The 7,910-nt window shown below is 37.2% G+C and overlaps 1 protein-coding gene across 1 annotated transcript in view; it reads right to left on the bottom strand.

Annotated features, from left to right (window-relative positions):
• Positions 1-1,923: 1,923 nt before the first annotated feature.
• The window catches only part of LOC140228915 (two pore channel protein 2-like), a 98,560-nt gene continuing 92,573 nt past the window's right edge, over positions 1,924-7,910 (bottom strand). Inside the window, exon 25 of the mRNA XM_072309182.1 lies at positions 1,924-3,217. The gene's annotated coding sequence lies outside the window, so the exon portion shown is untranslated. The remainder of the gene's footprint in view (positions 3,218-7,910) is intronic.

Genomic DNA, 7,910 nt, shown 5'->3' with positions numbered 1-7,910 from the left:
TTACAAAATGACTGAATCTCCTTGAATGAAGGATTACCTCCATTTATTATTTTTGGGGCAAATATAAAAGAAATGCACTTCAAACAACCTTATCATTATTGGTATTAGACCAAGGTCAGTGGGGGAGAAAAAAAGGAACAAAGAGTAAAAAAGATTCCATTCAATTTGGGAAAACCCCAAGCCTATCCAAAACTCATTCATACAACAACAAAAAAAAAAAAAAAAATCAAAATCAAAAGCAGTATTCAAGCTAATTCATGCAAAAACTTCAGTATTTCCCATGCTGTTCAAAGTGGAAGTAAATGTGGAAGTATAGTGTGTTCCAACTCTATAATACAGAGGTTTAAACAAAACAGAAACAAAATAAATGTATGCCTTGGGGTGCATCAAACACCACTGACATCTAGAGACATGTTGGTGCATTCTGACGGCAGAAGAGTGAGATTTGAATGAAAATTCAAATTTTATTAAAAATCCTATTTTTCAGATCATCGTTTAAACAAGGTAAGAATTCCACTGAATAATAGGGATTGAAACGTTTATTATTCATTTTCGGGGGGGGGGGGGGGAGGGGGGGGGGGGGCTGCCATTTATGGCACTGACCTGATCTGACTGAGCTATGAATTCTTATTTCAAACACATGATAGCAATATTTGACTCACATGTATAAAGAAAACATCATCAGAAAGAGTACTTTTTGTTTTTGTTTTTTTTATCCAAGTGTTTACTCCAAAGATTTAATTTCATTTGCTGTGAACCTCAAGTCTCAAGTCTTTCCTCTGAGACTGAAGGCCATGTACGTCATGTCGCCACTCAACTTGAAACCTACATAGCCAGTCTCAACTTTGACCCTGTCCACAACAAAGTGTTCAAGTGCAATTCTGTTCAGTATTCAAGTTGGCTGTGTCATAACACACAGTGAAATCAAACATAGTGAATGCAAGAGGTTTTACATCAAAGTCAGACAAAAAATATGAAAGATAGAGGACAAGTTACACACCCCATTGTAAAACAGGTGATAATGGTCAATCCTATATATTAAAATTAGCAGGTAAATTGGCACCTCGTCTACACCCACCCTGTCCACTGTCCACCTAGTCTAATGCCATCTCGTCTAAACCCACTTCGTCTACTACCAACTCGTCTACCAACCATTTTGTCTATATGCCAATTAGTCTAATTGTCATTTCGTCTACTAGCCATTTTATCTAAATGTCCAATTTGTCTAAGTCACATTTCGTCTAACACCCATTATGTCTATTGACCATTTCGTCTAGTAATCATAAGGTCTATGAATAGAATAGTCTACAGCTCATTTTGTCTAATACCCAATTGGTCTACAACTCATTGTCTAATAGTCAATTAGTCTAATAACCAGTCAGTCTACTGCCAACTAGTCTACTGCCAACTGGTCTACTCCCAACTCGTCTACTCCCAATTGGTCTACACCCAATTGGTCTACTCCCAACTCGTCTACTCCCAACTAGTCTACACCCAACTTGTCTACTGCCAACTCGTCTACTGCCAACTCGTCTACTGCCAACTAGTCTACTCCCAACTGGTCTACTACTAGTTATTGATATATGTATATATATATATATATATATATATATATATTTGTTATTTAAGTTTACTTCATCCATTTTCTTTTTTCCCAGTTAAATAGGTTGAACACTCTTGGTGCCCCATTTGGTTTAAATTTTTATGTTCTAATTATGACAATTTTTTTAGGAAAAAAAGATAATGTCACAGTGTGAAAAACTTGCTGTGTTATTTTTGTGTTGGATGTGTAATTTATATCAGAAGCAATCATGCAGCATTTATATGTCCAAACTTCAACACTCCATCCATTCAACTTTGATACACAATCATAAGTATGGTAAAAATGAAAAGGAACACATTAGAAGTACATTATCAGTATTCTTTATTCTGTGTGCCACGTACTGATGTATGTAAACGGTTAAATGCACAAAAAAGGTTGAAACAATACACAACAATATGATTCATGTACAATTTATAGCTACTACTAAGATGAATAATTTACTTGCCTGCAATGTACTCAATACACGTTTCGCGAGGAACCCTAAATAAGCATTTATATGTCCAAACTTCAACACTCCATCCATTCAACTTTGATACACAATCATAAGAAAGGTAAAAATAAAAAGGAACACTTTATAAGTACATTATCAGTATTTTTTATTCTGTCTGCCACGTACTGATGTATGTAAACGGTTAAATGCACCAAAAAAGGTTGAAACATATACACAAAAATATAATTCATGCCAATATATAGCTACTACTAAGATGAATAATTTACTTGCCTGCAATGTACTCAATACACGTTTCGCGAGGAACCCTAAAATTTAATAAGCATTTATATGTCCAAACTTCAACACTCCATCCATTCAACTTTGATACACAATCATAAGAATGGTAAAAATGAAAAGGAACACTTTATAAGTACATTATCAGTATTTTTTACTCTGTCTGGCACGTACTGATGTATGTAAACGGTTAAATGCACCAAAAAAGGTTGAAACATATACACAAAAATATGATTCATGCCAATATATAGCTACTATTGTACTAAGATGAATAATTTACTTGCCTGCAATGTACTCAATACACTTTTCGCGAGGAACCCTAAATAAGCATTTATATGTCCAAACTTCAACACTCCATCCATTCAACTTTGATACACAATCATAAGAATAATAATCCATCCAACTACACGCCCACATCGTAACAACTAGAATAGTCTAATATTGATTTTTGTGCTAATCAAGGGCAGGGTTTGATATGAATAGTTCATGACAGTGAGACGGACTGGACACAAGACAAAGTGGTATATTCATTATTAGCATGACCAGATGGAAATGATCAGTTTGGGTAAATTGTTGAGAGTAAAACTATATCAGTTGGGAGTACACCAATTGGGTATAGACGAGTATAGACCAATTGGGAGTAGACCAGTTGGGAGTAGACCAGTTGGGAGTAGACCAATTGGGAGTAGACCAATTGGGAGTAGACGAGTTGGGAGTACACCAGTTGGGAGTAGACCAGTTGGTAGTAGACCAGTTAGGAGTAGACCAATTGGGAGTAGACCAATTGGGAGTAGACCAATTGGGAGTAGACGAGTTGGGAGTAGACCAGTTGGTAGTAGACCAGTTGGGAGTAGACCAGATGGGTATAGACCATATTGGGTATGGACAAACTAAGGGTTGGACGATATGATAACTAGACAAAGTGAATGTAGACTGAATGACTTGTAGACGAGGTGGGAGTAGACTAACTAGTAGTAGACAAAATAGATATTAGACGACATGGCAAATAGACATTGTGAGTGTAGACGATTTGGCTATTAGATCAATTGTTTTGTAGACGAAATGCTCCTTAGACGAGTTGGGTATTAGACAATACGGGTAGTGGGCAAAGTGACTATTAGACAATATGGGTACTGGACAAAACGAGTTGTAGACCAAATGGGTATTAGACTAATCGGTAATAGACGATATGCCAGTAGACCAATTGGAAAATAGACATAGTGGCTGTAGACGAGGTTATTTAGCAGGGGTGATTATGCTGTCACCCAGAACTCTCTCATTGGTTTGTACACAAAAATTTCATGAAGTTGTGATTTTGACTGATAAATGCAGGAATGACCACCCTTCCTCCCTAAATATCATCATTGTTAGGTTATGACATTACATCAATGATTTGATGAGAGAAAAAAAGCCACTATTTTATCTTTTTTTAATTCCATGTCAAAAGAGGAAATTCCGATTTTATTTTTTTTTTTTTGGTGCATTTGAATTTACTCCTGTCTATCTTAGCCATCCTGAGAATTAGATGGACTTGCACTTTAAGGATGCCACATTTTCATGCATCCTTCCACACACTTACTCTCTTTTTTCCCTCTCTCTTTTGCAGATGCACATAGGACACATTTTTCCCAAGGATGTAACCTAAATATGTGTTATATCCGACTGTTTTCAAAGACACAGGAGGACACAGATAAAGTTACTCCTCATTTTTTCCCCCCAACAATAAAAGGATCTCCCACTGTGAACAACACTTGGGAAGTGATCAGATTCAGTGTCTTCTAAACAGATAGTCTGTAAGATGGCTCTTAAATCCCGTGATGGCATATTATCAAATTCAATTCATTCTCATTCTCCTTCCACGGAACACAATACAGAATACTATGAATAATCTTTAGTACACATTGGTTGACTATAAGATGAAAATTAAGGGTAGTGAACGTTCAAACCAAACTTGATGCATTATGTCTGTTTTGAGAAAAAAAATAATGAAGATGAAGAATGCAAGCAAACAAATAAGCAAATATCTATTTTGTGCATTGCTCACTAGGCACTGACATCCCAGAGTGACTTATCAATTTTATGAATTTGGAAAGAGAAGAGAGCAGTTGGTTGATATGATTGTAATAGCTGTAACTTGTTTGTCATTGTTGTAGTGCAAAAACCCTGCTTTAAGTGATCTGTGAGATTTATAAGTGTACTAAAAATTGGGATTGATTGATGAAATGTACTTGAAACTGTGTACAAGTATGCATTGTTTCCACCTCTGCCTCTTTTCTTCTCTTTTCATTGTATCTTCCACCTTTGTTTTATCAATTGAATTTGTCTGGCAATTGTTCAGTTGAAATGTAATAATTGTTTGTAGGGGATCATTTCTAACAAGCCTCTTGTGTGCTTTCTATGATCCCTATATTCAAAAAGTATGAATTGTACCAAGGCATTTGTGTTTTGATTTTTGTACATGTTATGTATTGGTATGGAAATAAATGAATGAATGAATGAATGAATTACCACTGTATCTATTACCATGGTATATCACCGATGAGAATGGTGCCAATTTGCTATTAGAGTAAGCAAAATGTGAGTGCACCTATGGTAGAATAAAATGGAAGAGGCGGAACCTGGTTGGTCCTCCAGTCATATGTCTCTGTGGGGATTACAGATTCTTGTCAGGAAGAGGTCTGTGATCAGGGTAAGGGAAGCCTAAGGTCTGATTTTCATTTCACAGAGGCAAGCTACACACTGCTTGGCCTTATACTAGAGGTCACTTCAGGTTTACCCGCTGGAATGAAAATATTGAGCTGCAAGTAATAAGGAGGGGAGAGTCTTTCAGAGAATCCAAATATTGGTTCACACGGCCAGGGCACTGAATCCCCCCAAGGTGGGTGGGAAAGAGTGACCGCAAACTGGAGATGGAAAAAAAAAAGTGCATGGCAAAGGCCAGCGGACCTCAAGCCATGTAGGACAAGATGGGTGATTGGTCTTCAGGAATGTGGAGGATTTGTTGGTGGCATTTACATCTATGCTGACAATCACTATCTTACAATCTGAGAGTCAAAAGTATAACAAACTGCAAGAATCTAAACGAGCCATCTTCAGTTTCTACAAAGTATACAAAGTCTGGTTTGAAGGATTGTTTTCAAAAGTACTGTCATTATATGAATACAAGAAAGATTATAATTAAGAAATGGGGACAAAAATCATCATGAGCAAAAAATATACCTGGATTGACGCGCATCCAAAATGTGGTTTGTTTGTTTTTTACCGAACAGGAGCAACAAGAATATCCTCTTTGCGAAAGGAAACCCATCAAACACCTTGGTTTCAGATATGAGCTTCAGCAACAAGTTGCAATTCTGCCATGGAATGTGAAATTGCACCTGATGTGAACGCGCCTCTTGTATAATGGCATAATGATGAAAGTGAGAGAACAAGAAGAAGGCAGCAAATTACAAGTTCATGGTTCTCTGGAGACAGATATGGTGATGGTTTATTATGGCAGATTGAGGTCGGCCTAGACAACAGGATAGCTGATAGATTGCATGGTTTCTTGACCGTTTTTGTGGTTTTTCTTTTCAAAATGGTGGCTATTACTTGCAAGGTGTTCTGGGGGTCTTGGGAAGTACACATTAATGCACATATGAGCCTAAGATAGTGACTGGTTTTGTCTACAATTCATATTTCTCAGTAAATCACAAACTTGCATTCAAAAAAGAAAGATAAGATTTAGTCAAAACAGGCATACAATCTATTTTCTTGGAAAAGAGGAGGGAGGTTCTAATTGAACACACTAAATTGGGAAAGGGGAAAAAAGTAGTAAAGATGAAAACTAAAAAAAAAAAAATCTTTTAATGCATACCCTATGTGTTTGGCACACTGAAGATGTCACCACAAAACATAAATATGATGTCATGAGACACCACATGTCATCAGCTATGTTAATAATATCAGCAAGGAACTGATCCTCTTGAATAGTCAAAAGATTTAGACAGTGGTCGAAACTCCATCTCAATTTTTATTTTGTCTGTGGTCCCTTGAATGTTGTTATGACAACAACATCCAGGCATCCCATCCTCTCCATCTACTGCCTGCCTTTTCTCACAGAGTAATTATACTAAATTACCCTTGTTATACAAGCACATCAATTTCATATTGACATCAATTTCATATTGAGTTAGGAGGTGGAAGACACCATTCAACAGGTTGGGGCTCAGGAAACCAGAGGTCCCTCCGAGGTGGCCATCGTCCTCCTTGGTTTTACTGGGGCATCCACTGACCATTACACAAGACTAAAGGGGATCAGGCTCAATGGGTTTGTCCACCACTGACCCCAACAAATCTTATCCGACCACTCCATCATTTTATTGCCAGCTATGTATTCCCACGATGCATCTCGGGTGTCATCCTGTTGTAGCTCCATCTCTCCCTCTCCTTCTTCCTTCCCTGACTCTGGTGGAATGCCCCGCCCATCAAGTCTTCTCCTCCCCCCTCTTACCATTCTCCACCCTAAACCTGAATCACTTACTGGGTCATTTTCTTCTCACCCAGGCCATTAGCAGTGGGTTCATGGTCACTTGGCCAGAGCAGGAGAACAAGGGGAGGGGGGGGGGGGGGGGGACTTACACAAATTCCTGACCTAAATGTCATCCTTCATCACTTGTACCTCCAGAGGGAGATGTTTCATTGCGGAAGGACAAGAATCTTTTTCATTCCCTCTAGTCCTCTGGAGGCAGGTTGGTCCTTCACACATTCCTTGCTGTTCAAGGAACAGTAGTAAAATGTATCAACAAGTCTTGTCCGGAATGCCATTATCACTGTTGTACTTACATAATGTTTGATTAGGTTTATCACATTGGTATATAGGTACAATGATTTAATTTTCATTTCATTTCATTAATCGATTTTGACAATTTTTCCAAGAACAGAAATTTGACAAAGAAAAAAAAAATGCCTGTCTCAGACATGAAATTAAAGGTCCAGTTTACCTTTGGGAGCAGTGATTTCAAAAATGTTCAAGATATCACATTTGATTCATATGTGTAGGTCTGTTGTATCATAAAACATCCTACCATATGAAATATTTGCAATAAAACCTAAAATATAAGGAGATATCATGGTTTTTCTCAATAGACCGTAACTGTATACGGTTTAGTCTGTAAACATTTTTATTATAACTATTGTTAACATTTTGTGTATTTAACAACACTTAACATCGATTATACGGATTCAAATTTTGACAGTGGTTGTTTCTATCCCTAACTCACATTTTAGAACTATTTTAAAGCACTAATGCTGGGTTTTTGTTTCATCTGCAAATGGTAAATTATGCCTTTAAGGGCACATTCTGACGTTGCAATATAAGGCAGGTTTGTCAAAATCAATGAGTAATTTCAATTGTGTTTTCCAATGTTTTCTCGTGTTTTATGGGTTTACAGGGGTTGATACAAATGTATCTATCCATCAGTCAAGCTGCACAATTACACAATCTGTGTAAGTGGGTAAATTGGGATGACCTTAACTATATTGAAAGCTGAGAGCCAGAAGGGCGCTATAGCATCGTAAGATTTGTGCATAAATATAAACGAA

Source organism: Diadema setosum, chromosome 5 (genome assembly GCF_964275005.1).
Source record: "Diadema setosum chromosome 5, eeDiaSeto1, whole genome shotgun sequence".
NCBI lineage: Eukaryota > Metazoa > Echinodermata > Echinoidea > Diadematoida > Diadematidae > Diadema > Diadema setosum.
This window is presented reverse-complemented; position numbering and strand designations above follow the sequence as displayed.